Raw genomic sequence first — 21,174 nt, forward strand, 5'->3', positions numbered from 1 at the left:
AAGACCTGTACTCTGAAAACTATAGGACATTGATGAGAGACACTGAAGACAACACAAATAAATAGAAAGCTAGTCCATGTAGTAAGAATTAGTATTGTTAAAATGACCATACTGCCCAAAGCAATCTGTAGATTCAATGAAATCTCTATCAAATACCAATGACATATTTCACTGAACTAGAACAAATAACAAAATTGAACCACAAAAAATCCTGAATAGCCAAAGCAATCTTGAGAAAGAACAAAGGTGGAGGTATCATGTTCCCTGATTTCAAATTGTCCTACAAAGCTCTAGTAATCAAAACAGTATTATAGTGGCACAAAAACAGATACACAGACCATTGGAATAGAACAGAGAGCCCAGAAATAAACTCCCACCCATATGGTCAATTAAAATATGACAAAGGAAGCAAAACTATACCATAGGGAAAAAACAGTCTCTTCAATAAATGGTATTGAGAAAACTGGACAGCTACATGGAAAAGAATAAAATGGGATCACTGTCTTATACCATATAAAAACTATAGAATTCCTAGAAGAAAACACAGGCAGTAAACTATTGAACATCAACTTTTCATTAGGAGGTTTTTTTTCTGGATATGTCTCCCCAGGCAAGGAAAACAAATGCAAAAGTAAATAAATGGAACTACATCAGACTAAAAAGCTTCTGCACAGCAAAGAAAACCATCAACAAAATGAAAGGGCAACCTACTATAAGGAAGTATATACTTGCAAATGATATATCCAATAAGGAGCTAATATCCAAAATATATAAAGAACTTATACAGCTCAATACCTAAAAAACAAATAATCTGGTTAGGTTAAACAATGGGCAGAGGACATTTTTTCAGAGAAAGATACAGATGGCCAACAGACAGACCAACATCACTAACTATCAGGGAAGGGGAAGGAGAAAGGAGAAGGGCAGAGAAAGTGTTAAGATAAACCTTATTCTGCAATGCAATTCTCTGAAATTTCTTTCCTGGCCCACAGGGAGTCCCAGAACAAAGATCTCCTATCAGATGATTCCTAAATTCTGCAGGAATAGCCCAGTTTTATTAAACCCACAATGCTGCTTCATCAGCTGGGTGCACCCATGGACGACTGTGGCCTTAGCATGATATTGTAATGGATACAAAGGTGCAAGAGATTAATTGCAGGCTATAAACCAACAACACACCTCAACGAAAAGCAAGTTTATTTACACAAAGAACAATAGAATATCTCAGCAAATGAAACTCCTAAATGCTTCTGCAGAGAGAGGATATAAAAGTAGAAAGACTGGTTGAAAGTTTGTTTGAACGCCACTTAAAATTCCACATTTTCACATTTTTCTCTGCAGGCTGTTCCTTTTATCACACTACTGAGATAGTGAAAGTATCTTCTCTGATCTAGCTTAAATAGACAAGCTTCATATGTGGTGGGAGAACTGAGGCAGACAGAAGTAAAGTAGGAGCAATTGATTAAAAGTCAAAATACAATAGTGATATTGTTTCAACTTTTATGTCCTACTATGGTTTTCTAGAACAGTAATGGCTTAGCTGTGCTCCCAGGCAGGGACATACCTTATGCTTTCTTAAGTGACTGCTTAGTTTTATTGATAAAACTAAAGATACACTAAAGTGACCCATTAAAAGAGACATCTGAGTGGAAATATTTAACATAATGTAATAAGTGATTTCAGATAATATTCTGAATTACAAAGGAGGTAGTTTTGGAGGGAGTCCTTTTCTTCTGTGCATTGATTTATCCACTTATTAATTTAATGGTATTTATCTATCACCTATTATTATAGACATACTCATTCCTGCCTTTAAACTTGTAACCCAATAATTATAATGCACTACAGTGAAGACTCAAATAGGATTTTGTGTAAAAAGCAGTTGGAGCACAGATCTTCTCCCTAGATACTTCGGGACTGTAAGTCTTGGATTGAATTGATGAATACAGACTCTACCTTCAAGTCACACAGGAGTAGAACATAATGTTTAGAAATGAGAATAATGAAATGAAATGAAAGGTGAGTTGGCTTCTTCAACCAATGTAGACTAAACTCTTGACATTTTATGACCTCAGAATTCTAGTCCTTTCAGATTCATTATAATATGGACAATCTCATTAATTATTATTAAGAACCAATTTTTGTTAAGGATAGAGCCAGAATTGCTTTGGTGAAACAAAATTATAAAGCCAAAGAAGCAATTAGATATTGAGCTCACATAAATGGATTTGTAAAAGAAACAGATAGAGAGACTCTAATCTGACTCTGACTGCTAAGTCATAGCTAGAAATGTGGGAAGGTATAGACTAATGGAAATATCTTAATTTGTTCTATAACAGGTTAAGACAAGGAGAAGAAATTTTCACTGGAGAAGTGGGAATATGCAACCTCTATTATCTAGCTAATAGCACAGCACTCAAATGTCTACTTACTATATTTATTCTACACAGTTCCCTGTGGTATTAAAATACATTGAACTTCTTTGTATCTTTTAAGAAATAGTCACAGAGATATAATGCTGAATAATAGTTAGCAGGAATTCATAGTCCAAACATTAATAGAAAAACGATAGACTGATTTCTTCCCCATGAGTAAATTCTCTTTGTTACACTCTTTTCTTTCAAAATCCACTTTTTTTCATTCATAGCACTTTATTTGTTAATTTGTCTTTTTCAAAAACTAAAATGTAAACTTCCCATAGAGATTTTTGTTTTATTCACATCTTTACAGACAGTAGTTTTATAGACAACATCTGGAGCCAAATAAATGTGTTTAATGAAATGAGTAAATAAGTATCTATTGAATAGTTTGAGGAAATATACATACATTAATTTAAGCATTATTATTTAACAGTGGTTCACCTTTAGATGCCTGTTAATAGTATAGAGTGTTATTATGTTGTTTTGTTTACCGTTGTTTAATCAGAGCATATCAGAAATCTGGAAACATTATAGGTGATATTTTCATTATAGAATGAATAAGTATTTGAAGATACAATGTGTTTGATCATTTTTGTTAGGACCTGAGAAAGGCTTTATATTCATGAAATACGGTATTCTGAGTTCAAACAGTAATGCTCCAGACCCTATGGGGTAAATTGTGACACAGAATGCAGAACAGGCGGTTGACCAACCTCAACATTCCAGCCCTACAACAGTGCAGCTTTCATAATCTGAATCTGAGAGTTTAGCAATGATGTTTTCTGACAGAGCAATCTTTTCACAGTTGGCATGGTCAAAGGAAACACTGGTGGGAGACAGGAACAGTAAACCAGGGTGGAGGGTCTTAAGTCAACTACTCCCTACTGATGAGTCAAGCATTCTTAGGGACTCCGAAGCATAAACTTGGAAAACATTTTGAGTTGGAGGCCATGAGAGCTTATGTTCCTATAGTTTTACAGTATCAGGTAAGAACAGTTGTAACTGTGAGAACCTACAGGTTACCGAAGTTACCTGTAAAATAGGCTCTGATCAATTTCAAGAGACCTAAATGAAACAGGAATTTTTCTTAAACTTAATAACTTAAAAGTCATAAAAATCAAGTTTGCAGGTATACAGAATAAATTCAAGTAAAAATATATTGCCCTTGCAATAGCAGAAAGTAATTTATATGCCACAGAGCATCATACTGTCACTTATAAATAAAATTTCACAAATTCCAGTCCAGTATTCCCAATATTTTACCATATATGACTACCTCAGTCTCTCATGATGTTGTCAAACCCAGAATAGCTCAAACCAAATACAATTATTTTGCTTATATCCCAATACGCAGGCCTACTCCAATTATTTTCCTTTACTGTTATCAATACCAAACTAGTCATCAAATTTGGAAAATTGTTGCCTCCTACTTTCTAATTTTTCACAACTAATATTTCAGAAAGTCTGTATATTCTATTGCATATTGGCAATTTAAATAATCTTCCAGTTGATTTAATTACCCTCTTCTGTTGTTTTTTCAGTAGTTGACTGAAAGACCAGTAAGAAGAGTGGAGTGATTAACAAAAATAGCCAGCACAATCTGAGTGCTTATTTTGTGTCCAGAGCATTACGTAAAATACATCATTGAGTGGAACATCAATTCCTAACTTTACAGAGTAGAAACTGAGGCTTAGAGAGGTTTAAAAAAATGCCCATAGTTAAAAATAGTAAAAGTTAGATCTAGGATTCTGAAGCAGGCAGTCTGACTCTGGACCTAAGCAGTTAACAACATCACTGTATTGCAGAGGATATCAAATTTCTATTTAAAATTTATCATAGCTCCCCAGATTTGGGATCTATAACTATCCTTCTGAGGATAGTTATATAATTTCAGAACGCTAAGAATATAGAGAAGGGCTGAGGGAGCAGGTAAGGCGATAAGGCGAGAGCCCTGGGTTGAGAGGCCCTGAAACAGCTTATATTAACAGTTCTCCAAAGATTTTCATTCTACATTTATATAACAGATGAAGACAGGTCTTCTACTTCCCAACTAAATTGTCTCACTCTCTAATCTAGATTATACCATTTGTATTCTGAGTTATAGGGTTTCATAGGTAGTCATCTTGACCACCAGACACCAATACAAGACTGCTGGAGAACCGAAGTCTAGTCAAAGTCAGATGTCAGAGGGAAAACCAAAGAAGTTGCTTAAATATCAATCATACTTGGAAATGATAGTGCAAATATGAGATTGTTGAATAGACATATTAAGCAAAATTTCATATTCTTCTCTTGTATGAAGCTAATGGTTTAAGCCATTATATATTGACTTTTAAGAACCTATATGAAAGAGAGGCAATTTAAATAGTATTCTACTTCCAGCTCCTACTGTTATGGATAATAATGATTATAGATATGAGCTGTTACAAAGACAATATATCCTTAAAGAATCCTTATTTTGTAATAATAAAATAACTCACTAGAAATTCAAAGAATAATTTGCCTTTTTCTGTTCTTTACAATTAACACTCAAGGAATAAAGTATATATAAGTAGCAATAGTAAGTTGCATGACAAATTTAAAAAACAACTTAAAAAACTAAATTATTATTTTATACCATAAACTATATTAGTATGGCCACATCAAATATATCAGGAAGTTATAAAAAGACTATCACCCTCCCAAAACACACACACACACACACACACACACGCACAAATCATTTTCCCAGACAGCCTTTTAAAAAATTATAGAATCTATATCAAAGACAAATTTTAGTTCCACAGGTAAAATGAGGTATTATTCAAATATGATATTTTTCTTAATTTTTTTTTTAATGATGAGGTTGGCTGTCTTTGAGTTGTCACTATTTGGCATTTCTGAGGCATACATCTCTTTGCCAACAGTTTACCATTATTCCTGCTACTGGATCATTCACTACTCCAATTAGAAAATTCAAATTCTCTCTGCTATTTTCCAAAGATGTTTTTTAATGATTTTTTTTACATATTTTAATTCAAAGTTCGTAATTCTTATATGAAATATTCTCTGCACCAAACTAGGAGATTTGTTCTAGTGTACCTCAAGACATAAGTACATCAAAATAAGTGGGCAGTGAATTTTGAGGACATCTTTCTTAGGACATACAAAAAAGAAGAGAGTTGAATGAGGTTGTTTTTGAAACAGTTTCTTCTTGGTATAGAGAAAAAATTGTAAAAATATCTCAAAAATGAACAAATTATTAAAGATGCATATTTAATTATTAGAAAGTATGGCAAGTTATTTTACATAAGTAAGGAGAGGAGAATATTTCTTCCTAACATATATAAACGCAACACTTGAAGAAGATCCATATTATTTAACCACATGATTAGTACTATGACAATAAATATATTATCTTTTGTTTTGAATTTCTGGATTCTTGGTAGAAAACGTTATATCAAAATTAGTTCTCTATTTCTCTTTTTCTCTCTCTAAATATCTACTGTCTATAAATGTATATGCTATATATATACATGTGTACACACATATCCACACACACACAGATTCATTTATATATTTATGTCTTTAGTGAGTTTCAACATTGAATGGGGGTAATTTTGGGGAGAAAAAAATAAACCTTCATGAAAACAATTATTATAATCATTTACATAAGATGTTATTGATATTTTAAGTAGCATAAGTAAACTATATGGTAGTAATAACTGCTCACTGAAACTAGAATAATTACTTAAAAATGGTTTTATGCTTAGGTTCAGCAGAGTAACTGGCTTATGAATAGATATTAGATACTGAATGAATACATTGTATATATTAAAAATTTATAATTAAAAGGACAAAACTGTTTTACATGTATGTAAATGATATTTCATATGATAAATTTTAATAAATGTGAGTTTTTTAACATATATTTCCAAATTTATAATATAATTTGAAGAAAATAGTTGACCTGACAGTAATTGCAAAATCTGAATATTAAATGATGATGAAAAAGTTTTCATTATGCTTACAACCTACAGCATAACATTCGCATTGGTTTACTAAAAGCAAGTTTATGCAGTTGGGGAGAAAAGTAGGAATAATAGAAAAAATAAATCTCAGTTAGCTTTGATAATATTCCTGTGTTTTATTTTGATAAACAAATCAGTAAAATATACTTTATGTGCTATAATATTTAAGGTGCTGATCATCATGAAATACTGAGAACTCTTTTACAAAATTAATTTATTGGTTATTTAAACTCATTTCTTTTTCATTCATTGAAAAGTTTTATGCTTACAACTTTTTTGTTTAATATTGTGTGAATACCAACATAAAATGAACTATCACTCCTTCCAACTCCTCAGCTTGTTCCTTTAACATTTATCAGCATCAACTGTTGATTTTGAAAAACTTAACAATTCTAAATATTAACTTATATACATATGCATATATGTAATATGCCATTCCACGTTTAATGATGAATTCCTACAGTTTTTAATATTTTCAGACAACAGAAAAATATAATCTAAAATAATCTACAAATCAACAGCAGAGGGCACCCCTTCCCTACTTTGAAGAAAAATTGTACTAAAACCCTAAGTACATTTTTCCATAATCATGTATTGCTTTGTCAGTTTATTTAGAAAAGAAAAAAGAAAGTGTGCTTTTATTCCTGAAAGTGGAAAGTGAACTGAGAATTATCTGAGGTAGAATCATTATGAAAGAAAGTTAAACCTCAATTTTTTTAAAAATGAAGTTCTTAAAGAAAAGACATGTAAAAAAAATCAGTCCTTTCTATCTAGTTACCTGTCGTGCTATCATCTATGAAGTAATCTAGTGACCATCTTTTTATCATCTTTAATTTATCTATCAGTTATCTTCTATCTATATTTATGTCTGTGTATCTGTCATTAGTTAAAGTTTATCATGAAATATAACTGATGTTTATCTGCTTTGTATAATTATTGATAACAACCTTTGTAATTATGTAGCATAACAGAATAAAAATGACTTGCTTTAATTTTAATAATTATACTTGTTTATCTTTCACAGCTAAAACTATGTACGTGCTTGTGTGTGTGTGTATATGAAAGAGAAACAGAAGAGAACAGAGAATTTGGGGGCTGTAAACTGTTTTTGATGGTTTGATATCATCAGACTTTTCTTAAAATATATTTAAAAGAAAGAATTAGAATTTTTAATACAAATAACGGGTTTTCATCAAATAACTATAATCAAGATTTTGAATTTAATATGGAATTTGATGGGGATTTCTACATTTATTTTAGCTTTAAATAACTTCCTTCAGTTTCCATTATATTTTATTTTATTTTTATTTATCTAACAAAGAATAGGAATCAATATTATTGATCTGACAACCATAAGGCCTATATTCTGTGAATCATTTCAGTCTCTTAGGGTTTTGGAATTTGCCCTGTTATCTTTTCTGTAATAAGATTGTGTCTTAATTGGTGAGCAGAGAAAATATTATTTTAATAAATATTTAAAGAATAAAGATATTTTATCTATTCAGTAAACATCAGATTAATATATTCATCAAAGGAGTTAAAAGTTTTTAATGTTTTTTTGTTTTCAACAGATCATGTAAAGGGATGTATGATATATAATTTGTGACCTTCACACCTCATCAGTTTTAGCAACAATGAGTAAGTAGTCCTTTAATACTCACTTCTATGTTTCACCCAGATTTTTAAATAAAGAAAATAAATTCACTTCTAATGATAGTCATATGTAATCTGTAATTGAAAATATCAATGTTTGAGAGTGTTTTCCTTAAAGTTTAAGATTTAAGGTATAAAAATGTGTTAATTAAAAACATGTTATAAGTAATGTAGTTCATCTAGAATGTGTTGAGTTTTAAGGAATTAAATTAATACAAAGTCTGTACATAACACCTAAGGTTGGGTTTAATTGAGCATTTAAGATACAAGTTTTAATTTTGAACTTATTGAATTTCATTGTATGAGAAACATAGAGAAGCAAAATATACACCGATTTAAATAGAAATCAATAGTTAAATATTTAGTTAATAATATATTCCAAAATTTTAATCATTTCCACTAATTTTTTGGTACATTGAGTATTTCAATTTTTCAAATTAGTATTTAATAAAATCTATAAGCTATGAATAATGTGTGTCTTTACAGTAATAGCACAAATCACATTCATGGTTTTAATCTGCTTATAATTAAAATATTGAGGAGTAAGTAGGAAACTTAGTTTTCAAACAGAATTTCTAACACAAGCATCTGAAACATTCAGGTTTAATTATGTAGGTAATTTATTCTTCCTGTATGCTGAAAAGTTGCTGACAGGTCAGTCAAAACACTTGCAGAAATTTTTTTAAAACTAAATTAGTGAAAGATTTTGGATTATTTACTTTCGTGAGTAGAGATGGGTTAATAAAATCAAAGAATATAATTTAATGATGATTAAAATATCTAGTTATTTTAAAGATGTTGATGGGGTATCCTAAGGCATAACCACGGATATATTGAACCCAAATTGTTACTCTTAGAGGTAGATAGTATTTTTTGAATGTGAATAAGTTAACACAACCTGAATACATATTAATAATATTACTCTAGTCCTACAGCTCACAAACACTTTTTACTCCTTGAACCTAATAAACTAAAAAGTTATTTGATAAATATATTATTAATTCTAATAAATAAGCAATAGAGGAAAATTAGATATATATACCCAGCTTTTGGAAACTCAGTTTTGAACTTTACAGTTTTACCATATAGAAAAATTATTTTCTGGACACTAGAGTTGTGACATACATTTATACATGTTTTTAGTTAGAACATGAGCTTAATATTAAGTAAGCAAACAAGACACAAGCTCAACTGAAGTATATTCCTCAAAAATTTAAACATTTTGGATTTCATAATTAAAAAGCCTTATCTGTGTATATTCCACTATATATTTTCTGTAGAGCCATATGGTTCTAGATACCTTTCATTGTTACTAATTTTCTATCTCCATATTTTCAATGTATCATTTTAAACACACATTCAAATTCCTTAACCGTGGCATAAGCTTAGCAATGAAAGTGTATTTAGTAGTCATAGTAATGTTGGTTAAGTAGTAGTAGTATTTCTCTTATTGCACTATCCTTTTCCTCCCCAGATTTGTTTCTTGTTTTCCTTTTACACTATTTAAAAAGAAGTTGATTTTAATCGAAGAGATTTTGTCAATGGTTTTCAGTGCAAAATGACAGTTCATTCAAACTGTCAGCAGCTTATGAATCAATGCAGATGGCTACATGATCGATACAGTTTTTGCAATCAGTATAGATTTTGAACAAAGCATCAGCTGTGCCACAATCTATTTGGCACCAGAAACTGCATCTTTTCTTCTATGTCTTTCCTTTTAGAAAGGGAGGTGTTGGATTGAATACAAATTCACAAAAAGTCATTTAATCAATAGAGCAAGAAGGTGATGAATGCCAAGAAAACCTGTGGGGACAGAAGCTAGCCAACTGCTCTTTATGGTAGTAAAAGTAGGACAAAATATCAGAAGGTTTTAATTAAAAAAAAGTGTTTTAGAATAAAATACTTTAAAAAATTGGCAAAATCTAAATAAGATAATCAATGTATGATAAGAACTAACAATATATGATGTTTGGAGAATAGGTGATGCTTTTTAGTTCTATGTTTAGCTCTATGTCTTGTCACCCTCTTTCTCTTCTAGGTTTTTCTGATTCTATCAATAACTCAATCACGGAATAGAAAACTCAGTCACATTCTATGTATTCTTTCTTTTGCCTCTCCCATTTAATTAATGTCATTATATACTACACTACTATCATAACCACCCTCTAAAAGACATTGTAGTAGGTACTCTTCACACAGCATTTCATTTCATTCTCCCAAGTCTGTGAGGCACGTCTTATTACCAGCTCGTGGACTCTGAAGAGAAAAATGAAATTTAAAGGTCACGTGGAGAATAAATGAAAAGCAGGTCTTTGAATGCTTACTTATCTGCATCCAAGATGGTTTTAGCCATTATGCATGCCCTCCTTGGAGATTCTACCAGCACAGATCGCTCCCATCTATCAATGCATTTCCATTCTTTTCAGGCATTAAATTAATCCATGTGTACCTTGTTTCAAAATTATTTCTCTATCTTAAGTTTCTCCCAATCTTTAATCCATCCTACTAAATGTTGTTGGATAATTTTCCTATATCACATCATTGTTCAGACCTTTAAGTCCTTTTCATATTGAGTGAAACACACATTTGTTTCAGCTGTATCTTGATGCCATACCATATACTGCAAGACTCAAACAAAACTGAACCATTCACCTTTCCCCAAATTTGTCCTGTTTTTCCTTCTTACCTTCATTGCTTTCTTTAATCTGTCTCTTCTTTCAGAAGATTTTTCCATCTTTCCCTTTCACTTAGGTTTATAAAACTACTGTCTATTCTTTCAGCCACAATTCAAATGCCATCATATCCATGAAATGCCAAAAATCTCCAAAGATATATGTATTTTGTTTACATATGCCCTGTATATTTTGAAATATATGCATTTTATGCATACATGTTCCATATTTCAAATCTCACATCAAATAACTTTATCTTTTCTGTTTCTTATATTACTCATTATGATGCATATTTATCATATATGAATAATTATGTAACTGTCCTAAAATGAATTATTTTCATAAAACTGTTTTCGTTATTTCATTATTCTCATTTACCTTTCAAGCACTAATAACCATTACTTATTTAGAATGTAACTTTTCCATGGGAAGATGTTGCTTTCTCACTTTTGTATTTCTAGCACCTGGCAGAGGTGAACAATGAATGAAAGATATTAACAATGAATGAAAGATATTACACAACCTAAATGTTTTCCTGCAGCTATATTATGATCTTTTTTGACTTAGAGGAAGGATTATAGTTTGTTCAACTCTTTGGTATCCACAGCAACAAATAAAATATCAAAGTAATAACTTATACTTAAGTAATTTTTACATTCTTAGAACCAATGATAGCTAAGAAGATTAAACCTATAGTCATGCAAAAGTGAAATAAAACTTCCTATAGTTAAAAATATCCATTTTTAATTATTATAAGCATTATGAGTGATATTTCAGAATTAATATCTAAATCAAGTACTTTCTCTCTTAGAAGATGCTTAAACGTATTTATATGTTTCTGAACTGGTTTTAAGTTATGGCAAACACTTTTGTAATGTTTTAAAATGAAGAATATTTACAAATATGGTAAAATACTACAAAGTAGAAGAGGAAATGTAGCTTTCTTATCTGACATTTGAAATAAAACAACCAGAAAATCCCACATCATTTATGTTCCAAGCCAGATTTTATATAAGGTTTCTATTAAGAAAAATGCTTGATGGAAATAAGTTTAAAAATAGTTTAATTTGGCTTTTGTGATGTTTAAATAATAAGTATCAAAATGGGGATAGATTTTTTTAATAGATAGTTTAGAAGGAGTTGGAGAAGTTATTTATCCTCTTTCCTTAAGTCTTTATGCTTTAGATAGTTTGGTCAAAATAATTTCAGATATTATTAAGAAAGTGAATATTTTCTCTATAAGTTTATAGAATGATAACCTTGGAAAATTAATTTGGCATTGTCAATATTGCACTTTAATTGGAACTGTATAAAATGAACTTTTACATGAATAATGTCACAATATGAATTACTGGACTAATTCACAATTTGAATTAGGAAAGTATATAAATTAACATACCAAATCACCTATCTATCAGCACCTATCAACAATGATAAGCTATAAGTCAGGTAATTAAAAATATATGAAAATAAAAACTGTTAGGATTTTAGGCAATGCAAATTAGTTGTTTACCAGAGCATTTTTTCTCCCTTCAGCTCTCCAAAAGAGTCTCAGAGCAAAGATCTTCAGGCAAAATTAATAAAAATTTGATCAGGGAAGCTTTTAAAAGAGAGGATTTCTAGAGTTTCTTAAACAGATACATGGCAACAAGGTCCCAAATCTGTGTTTTAAAAATTTATGTGGTGAATTTTAATGAGCAGGAAGATTTGAGAAGCAGTGCTTTAATGCACATTCTCTTCTTATCCAACATATTTAAAATAATTAGCAACCAAAGAAACAACCATGAAAGTAATCATTGTATATTTTTATCCCTTAGAAAAATGTTTTCCAAATTTATCTGAATATAAGACTTATGGGGGTAAAATATAAAGTACAGAATCACAATCTCTTATTGGAAAATTTTTGTTCAGTATGTCTGAAATAGAGCCCATTAATAGGAATTTTAGTAGAATTCTTAGGAATTTATAATGGCGCTAAAATTTGGGGAGTCCTTCTCTAGCATAATTTTTTTTTTTAAATATGGAACGCTTCACGAATATGCATGTCATCCTTGCACAGGGGCCATGCTAATCTTTTCTGTATCGTTCCAGTTTTAGTATATGTGCTGCCGAAGCGAGCACTCTAGCATAATTATTTTTACAATATACTTGGTATATGTGACTGGACTCTTCATTATAACATATATACGTAATATATGTGACAAGGTGTATCTGTTAAGTTTTATAGCCATCATGGCTAAACACTTTAAACTATCACTTCTAAGTAACAAAATCTTTAATTTCATCCTAAACAGTCATTGAATGCAAACCTCTTATTGTTGCATACACACACACATATGCACATACATACGGGCACACACACACATATATGCTTTTCTTTTTTAAAATCAAGGTTTTATTCTCCTTTTAAATGACAATATTTTAAAAGGACAATAATATAAAGTCACTAGCCTCCCACAGCTTAGTATGAAAAAGCTCTGGCTTCTTTAAAAAATTTAAGGTAATTGCTGTGAAATACAAAGTAGGTAGCACATGAAAATATTCAGTATATCTTAGCAACTGACCATTAACAAAGTGCCTTGCACATCAAATTACAATTAAATGAGAGAAGAGTTCATGTTAATTTGAAATACTAAGCTCTTTTCTTCTTGTTCACTTCCTTCCAGATCACTGTCTTTACGTTTAAGCTAATTAACTTGAAGATTGGCATTCATTAATGTTAATGCAGTACAGCCATCTGTATTGTAATAGCTAACAAAATAACAGCCAGTGAAAATTATGCCTAATTGTCTGTATTTTCAGGTAGATGTCTATATAGATTTGGTAAAAAAATAATTTAAGGACACCTGGAAATTATTGGTTGAAGCCGGATGAACAGTTTCTTCATTCAACTGAAATTAAGATTCCCGGCCAAGGCATTGTTACCAAAAGGTCCCTTGTTTCCTTTGTGTGTTTGTGTGTGTGTGTGTGTGTGTGGGTGGGTGTGGGTGTGGGTGTGCATGCGCTTGTGTGTTTATGCATATGTCTGAGACCTGTATCTCCAAATTTTGTTTATATGTGTATTTTACGTTTAAATAATTATTAATGTATTACATGTACAATTTTATATTTATTTCCCTCTTTTTATGTGGGAACTCAGCAGACTCCATCCTTAGGTATTTGAAAGGCATATTCGTATATTCCTCTATACTTCTTCATATCTGCTTTATTTTTCAAATTTGAGTTGACCTTTCCTGTTATGCCTTTATTATTTTCACTGATAATTTTTACATTTTATATATTTCTCTATACATCTTGTTCCACTAATATGTGATTTTTTCAATGTAAGATACCAAAATAATAGTTCCATTTCTAGTGGTTAATACAAGGAGTTCAGTTATAAGAGAAGATTTAAGAAATGTTTACAGAAAATATGGATTCATTCCTGGCTGTTAGTCCTCACTTTTCTCATTTATTCAGTAAATTTAGCAGCGCTATGGGGTTTAAAACTTTTTCTCTGTATCCAATGTTGTGAAATAAGCATTAACTGTATGCTCTCACAGAATTAATTTCCTGGTATTTTAAAAACTTTTCTTTTTTTCTCTCCATTGTAATGGACCATCTTTGGAAATGACACTATGAAATATACGGTGCACAAATAGTGCAGTCACTAGAGCACAGTGGAGTATTTTAACTAGGCATTGTAGGCTATAAAGAATTGGTAGTTACTAAGGTAACTATCATTAATGTGAGTTTATTGAGGACAGTAAGAAAAAGCAGAAAACTATCTGCTGCACAGTGAGGACTGAGAGTAGAGGTCCTTCTGAGTGGAATGTTAGTATATGTCATAGTCTAGAAGCTTGGCTGCCCTACTGCAACTGTAGAGATTTCCTCAGAAGGAGGCATTTCCCCTTTACTACAGTGCTTTTCCTTAAGGTATTTAAGCTCCAAGTGCCTTTGCTCTACTGCTCTGCTACTCTTCTCTGCCTCAGGGCTTCTGTTTATTTCCAGATTTGTTGATCTGGAGCTCCTCTTTCCTGCTTTTTTCACTTTCATACCACTTGGCCATGAGGTGGCTAGAGGCTGGGTACCAGCCTCCATCCGGGATGATTCTTCTGGACTGTGTATCCCTAGAGTCAGAAGACGTGGTCAGGGCAGTGGTGTATTGATCATGAAAACACAGGAGACTCTAAATAAATAATCCCTCAAAATCAGGCTGTTAGCATAAACCAGTGCTTGCATTTTGTCAGATGGATAAACGTAACTACTAAACATGCTGCCTGGTTCTTCTGGAGCATTCAATATAACCTTTCTCTGTATTTTTCTTGTAAACGAATGCCGTTAAATAAATGAATTGAAATATTTTCACAAAAGCACTAATGCAGAAATCACATCTGCATACATACTACATAGAGTGATATTTTATTGAAATGAAAAGGTCATATCATTTTAGTGATCTACCGTGATGATTAGAAGTGGTCATGTAATTTCTCCTCTCATAATTTAATACAATACATAAAATTACCTTATTGAAAAAAAAATTTTTGGTAAGATATTTGGAAATAGTGCCTAAAAAAATGAACAAGTGTAATGTAAGGCAACTGTCTTACATGTGGCCCTGTGAGATTTATATACGTGGATGTCATTGGAGACTCTGTTTGCCAGAGAAAGGCTAAATTGTCAGTGATTTAATTGCCCCAGGGACTGCAAAGGTGATCGTGTAGTTTGCCTCCAGTGACAGGTGCTATCCCTTTATTATAATATGAACCCTTGGGTGTTAAAACATTCATGGATTTTCTATTAGGAAATCTGCATACTCCTCCATTCATGTTTATTCATAATCCTGTGATGAGTTGCAGACAAGCTCACAGAGAATGTAAGGCTTTGGCATTTCAGTCAGAAATTACTACCCTTACCCACAAGTGAAAAAGACTAGGCTGATTTGCATTTATATTTTAAAAATTCATTAAGTATCTTTATGTTTGTATTTTGGGTCTTTTGAAATTAAATATGTTGTGAATTGTTGCATTTGCTAATGGGATTTTTTTAGTAATTAGTGCTTAGAGAATATATATGAAAAGTATGTATTATACTGGTTTTAAAATGTATGCACACCAGAGGGCATCATAGCTTTTATTCAAATATTTAGAAATTTCCTTTTAAAGTGAGTTTTATTTCTTTTAACTTTTTCTCTTCATAATTATGATCCATCTTTTGCTTTAATATTTATAAAACATGTTTACACAATAATAGTCCCCCCCATGTATTGAAGAAGCAGGCATATTATATAATTAAATGAGAAATTAAAGCAAGCCATTTTAGTGGCTTTCTTAGATTCCTTCATATTTTGGGCCTTTTTCTCCTACCTCAAGAAAATCCCTACTGTATTTATTCTTCTAAGTTCCTTCTCAAAATAATGGATAAATAGTACCCTTGCCTACTCTTGATTTTTTTTAACTTCCTTCATATCGTAACTACATTAAATGAGTTATCCTCCTTGTCAAACATCTCCATTTGATCCATTCAGAAAACATTTATTGAATGTTAGGGGTACAAGATTCAGATTCAGCCTTCTAGGAGCTCACTTTCTCATAGGGACACAATGGGAATACATGTGATCACCTTTCAATGTGGCAAGTACCGTGACCCAAAGTGCTGAGAGAACAACTCTGGTGTGTCCCTACCAGCTACGGAGAGTGGTAAGATACAGACAGATGGTTAAAGCTGAGCTAAGAGTTGAAGAGCAATTAAAAAATTCATCAGGTGCTGACAACTGCTCAGTGACAAGCCTTCTTATTTAAAAAAAAATATTTTAAAATGAAGTATGCAGTTATTCATATGTAAGGACAGGTAATTAGAGACAAAGGAAAGGTTATTTCCTTTGTTTGATTTCATGATAGTAGTGTAAAAATAGGTATGATCAAACAGAAGTCTAGAAAAACTTCTAAAAGCAAGCAATTTTATTATTATTTTTAAAAATTACAACATATTGTGATTGTAGATTTTAAACATTGAAATATCTAGGTGATTATATTTTCATCATGGAATAAAATGTTTAAGGCAACAACAAAAAGGCCTAAGGGATAATGTGAGTGGAAGCACAGCAGTGTGAGTAACATATTCTTAGGAGGAAGTGCAAATAGCTCTGTACATTCTAATAAGCTTTTGTCAAGGAGAAGATAAATCCATTTTAAAAATACTTCTCAATAACAATTCACCCAGGAAATCTTTTCCAATTGCTTTTAACTAAAGGTGATCTCTTCTGTTATAAGAGGTTGTCCCTATTTTATAATCCTCATCTTATATTCTCATTTTTTCTATTAAATGGTGAGCTCCATGAGAGTGCTGATTTATGAATGTATCTCCCACCGTGTTTAGGTCAATGCTTGGAACAGAAGAGGGGCTCAATAAATATGCCTGCTGTTTAACTTGAAAAGTATCTATAGACATGACTATGAGAATTAAATACTCTATTTAAAGTGATCAATTTCAAAATGCTAGTACTTCTAATCCCAGTTTTATTGCTAATTACCTTTGTTACCTTTATTAAGCAATTTAACATTACTGTGCCTCACCTTATCAGTTAAATAATGGACTTGGACTTATTAATAACATGTTTAATCACTGAATTTGTCCCACACACTGGGATAAGACATTTATATACATTATCTAATCTCTCTTCATAATAACCTTATGAGACAGTACGGTAATTATCCACATTTATTCCAGGAGCCCTGGAGTTACTTGTATCATAGTTTTGAATAACTCCTCAGACATCACACAGGGAGTATCTGGTGGAGTCACACTAAGATGGCATCTCAGTTTTTATTAGAAACTTCACTCTCTAATGTCCTTCTACCTCGGAAATGTTACAGTTTCATGTATATATAGATAGATACAGAAAGAAATCACCTTGTCATTGCTCAATAAAAAGTAATTCAATTGTACTGAAATGTCTCTTGTTTCCTCTGGATATAAAATTTTTTCTATTATTAATTTTGGAAAAAAGGGTCAATTGCTCCTTAAAATCTCAACTATCTGAGGTTTAACATTTACATAACATAGAATTAAAAAAGAAGGAAAGTGCTTTCACCATTTAGACTATAAAAGGTGAGTAGAATAAGTATTCATAAATAATCTCCACACTGGACTGACAAGTGCTTTATCTTAGAGATTCTTTTCTGTTCAATTTAGAAAGAGAATAAAAGTATCTCCTTTCTGATTCTCTTTGAAAAGCGTAAGTCATTGCCCTTCACTAAGGGGCAAAAAAAGATGTATAAAAAAAGCCATGAACACTATTCAAATTCATAGCCTCTTCCAGGTGTGGGTAATTGAGTTGCCTCAAGATCAATATGAAACTGCCGAGGATACAGGAAGTCAATAGCTACTTCCAAAGTCAGGTCTGCCTGGCTGAGGTATCTGTAAAAGCCAATCTCCAGCTGCTGCTTCAGAGCAAATCTGAATCTGCATAACAAAAATTGGAAGCAAATTCCAGAGAGCAGGAGCTCTCTAAGTGTCTTATTTTGATACAAAGAAGTTTAGGGAAACCTCTGTTGAGCAAATAACTTTCCCTTGATATTTTCCAGAGCCTGGAGTGACATTGAGTGAGTCACACATTCATTTTAGATCATTCCGTCTAAAGTCTGATTTGAAAAACAAGGTCTCTTACCCAAGGTTATTACCTCTAGACTTCTAAAATATAAAGTATTATCTTTTAAAGAAAAAGTAATGCAATGATTCTAAATATTTTCATGAAAATTATTTACTTTAATCTGACTGTAACACTGGAAATACTATATAATAATGTCTTTATTAATGAAGAGTTGGGACTAGCTGTGATAAAAGCATGTCAAAAAAAGTAATTTTGTGCAACACGGCCAGTTTCCTTAACCAGAGGCTTCCTAAATTTGCCAATGAAGGGAGAATTCAATACTGGAATTGTTTGTTTAAATGTGCAACACTCACTTTAATCCCAAACCACCTTCCCCAGGGACCTCTTGCTAATTGCCAATGACACACCACGTTGTTCGCGGGGGAGAGTGAGAGGGCTGCTTCCTTTGCCCACTCCAGACCTGTTCCACGGAGCCAATCTTAATTCCACACAGCCCAGGTGACATATATCTTTACCGAAGGAAGGCAAAGAAATCTAAACAAGCAGTACACACATAGAATATTTGGCAATAGCAGTATAATATTGTGCATAAATTTCTCTACCATACTTTCTAACCCACGGGGCCCATCTTTCTCTAATTCTTCTTCTGCATTTATAGGATATTGACAACATATCACTGTGCATTTTTAAAAAGAAGCTCTGACAGACACAGAAGTTCTTAAGTGCCATTATCTTAATTTCTATTCCCTATGTTTTTAAAGAATGATTGACAGTGGAATTTCGTCCTCTTTCAGGCTTCCCTCAGTTCCCCTCAGAATTGCCCAGAGTCTGTACTACTGTGAGGTTTGTTGTATACTTCTTTGTGGGGTGATATGTATATAGATTGCAGCATAGAGCAGAAAGCTTTCCTCAATGAAACGATACATGTTCCTGCAATGATCTTGTAGTTGCTATGATTACCTGCTTCACTTTATTAGTTGGTGAAAGTCAATTAACTCCTAACAATAAGATCTATAAACAATGCTCCTTGAGAGCTGAGAAACATCTTCATCTAATATATAGACTTGGGCAAAAAGAATATAAAAGTAAACAACTATTTTATTCACTAAATTTCCCTTACATCACCTCAAACATCTACCTCTAGTCTTCAGATTTAGAGCACATGTATCCTACACTGGGATTTCTTCATATGAGATATTCTGGCTTTTTATTTTGAGCACCCCTTCTTGATTCTGAAGTACATAGTAAGTTCCTACAAAACAGGACAAAGCTTTATTTTTATAAACCCTTGGTATTTCCACCAGAGATTCTTGGGGAGAATGTTATGACAGACAGCTAAATAAGCTTTGGCAGTAGGCGTCCCACTGAATCTTGACTCCACACACCAGTTCATGACATTGGCAACTGAGACATGCCCAAGCCTTAGTTTCCTCATCTATGAAATTAGAAAACTACCTACCTCACAGGGTTGTTATGGGGTTTGAAAGTGATAATGCATACTAAATGCTTGGCTCAGTGTCTGGAACACAATAGGTAATGAATAACCATTTTTGAATGAATATGATTAAATGAATATATCAAAATAGCATTTTATAATTTCTGCTGCTTTATACCATTTCCATTCCCTACTTGATGATTGTGGTGATTTACTTTGTTGTGTGTGAATTTAACATGTTAGAAATCATAGAATTACTTTTTATATTCGCAGGTTGTTAATATTTTAAAAGTATTAAAGCACCTTTCTAATGAGGATTATAGGATTCTTTTTTCATTCCTTTATTCCTGGAGATAAAGAAACCACATTAGACATTCTGAGAGATCCTACTGCTTTATAGTGGTAAAATCAAAGAAATGAAATTTATTCTTTCTTTCTTCATCACAGACAATGAAGTCAAATGTGAATGATGGCATATCAATTTTTTGTTACTATGCCTTCCTCCACTAATTGAATTAAAACTAAACTTCTGAAAGGCCATTCACTTTATTAGTTGGGCTGAAATTTCTTAATGAAAGTACTTGTTTTAGGTTTCTTTAACAAAAAAGGGAATATTAAAAGAATACTGGGTTTTAGGAAGTACATTTTTTTACAACTGTATTCTCCATGCTGTACTACCATCCCAGTGACCAGTTTATATTGTGATTGCAAATTATTGTGCCCCTTTATCTACCCTAACCCATCCTTTTTGGCAACCACTAGTCACTTCTCAGTGTCTGTGAGTCTACTGTTACTTTGTTCCTTCTGTTTTGCTGTTTTTATATGCCACAAATATATTAAATCATATGGTATATTTCTTTCTTGACCTGGCGTATTTCACTGAGCACCCTCAGATACATTCATATTGTTGCAAATGGCAGGATTGCTCTTCTTCTTTTGGCTGAATACTATTTCACTGTATATATGTACCACATCTTCTTTATCCATTCCTCTATTGATGGACACTTAGATTCCTTCCTTATCTTGTCTATCACAAATAGCGTAATGATAAACATAGGGATGCTCGTATCTTTACAAATCAGGGATTTTGTTTTCTTCAGGTAAATTCCCAGAAGTGGATTTACTGGGTCAAATTGTATTTCTATTTTTAGTTTTTTGAGGAATCTCCATACTACTTTCCACAACAGTTGCACCAATTTACAGTCCCACCAACAGGGTAGGAGAGTTCCCATTTCTCTGCATCCTCACCAACATTTGTTATTTTTTGTCTTTAGGTAGTGACCATTCTTATAGTGTGAGATGATATCTCATTGTGGTTTCAATTTGCATTTCCCTGATGATTAGCTATGTAGAGCATGTGGCCATCTGTATTTCTTCTTTGGAGAAACGTCTA

At 32.0% G+C, this 21,174-nt stretch overlaps 1 long non-coding RNA gene and 1 other non-coding gene across 3 annotated transcripts in view; both read right to left on the bottom strand.

Annotated features, from left to right (window-relative positions):
- Positions 1-21,174, bottom strand: part of LOC108394674 (uncharacterized) — a 50,332-nt gene that overhangs the window by 14,030 nt on the left and 15,128 nt on the right. Inside the window, exon 3 of one of the 2 annotated variants that reach the window (XR_001852487.3) lies at positions 10,005-10,339. The exons of the other annotated variant lie outside the window; for it this stretch is intronic. This is a non-coding gene — a long non-coding RNA (uncharacterized lncRNA). Of the gene's footprint in view, positions 1-10,004; positions 10,340-21,174 lie in introns of those variants that run through there. 2 annotated transcript variants of the gene reach the window in all.
- LOC118968991 (U6 spliceosomal RNA) lies at positions 12,770-12,876 on the bottom strand. The gene has a single exon (XR_005056877.1). It is a non-coding gene; the product is annotated as a U6 spliceosomal RNA (small nuclear RNA).

The sequence above is a fragment of the Manis javanica genome, chromosome 3 (genome assembly GCF_040802235.1).
Source record: "Manis javanica isolate MJ-LG chromosome 3, MJ_LKY, whole genome shotgun sequence".
In the NCBI taxonomy this organism is placed as follows: domain Eukaryota; kingdom Metazoa; phylum Chordata; class Mammalia; order Pholidota; family Manidae; genus Manis; species Manis javanica.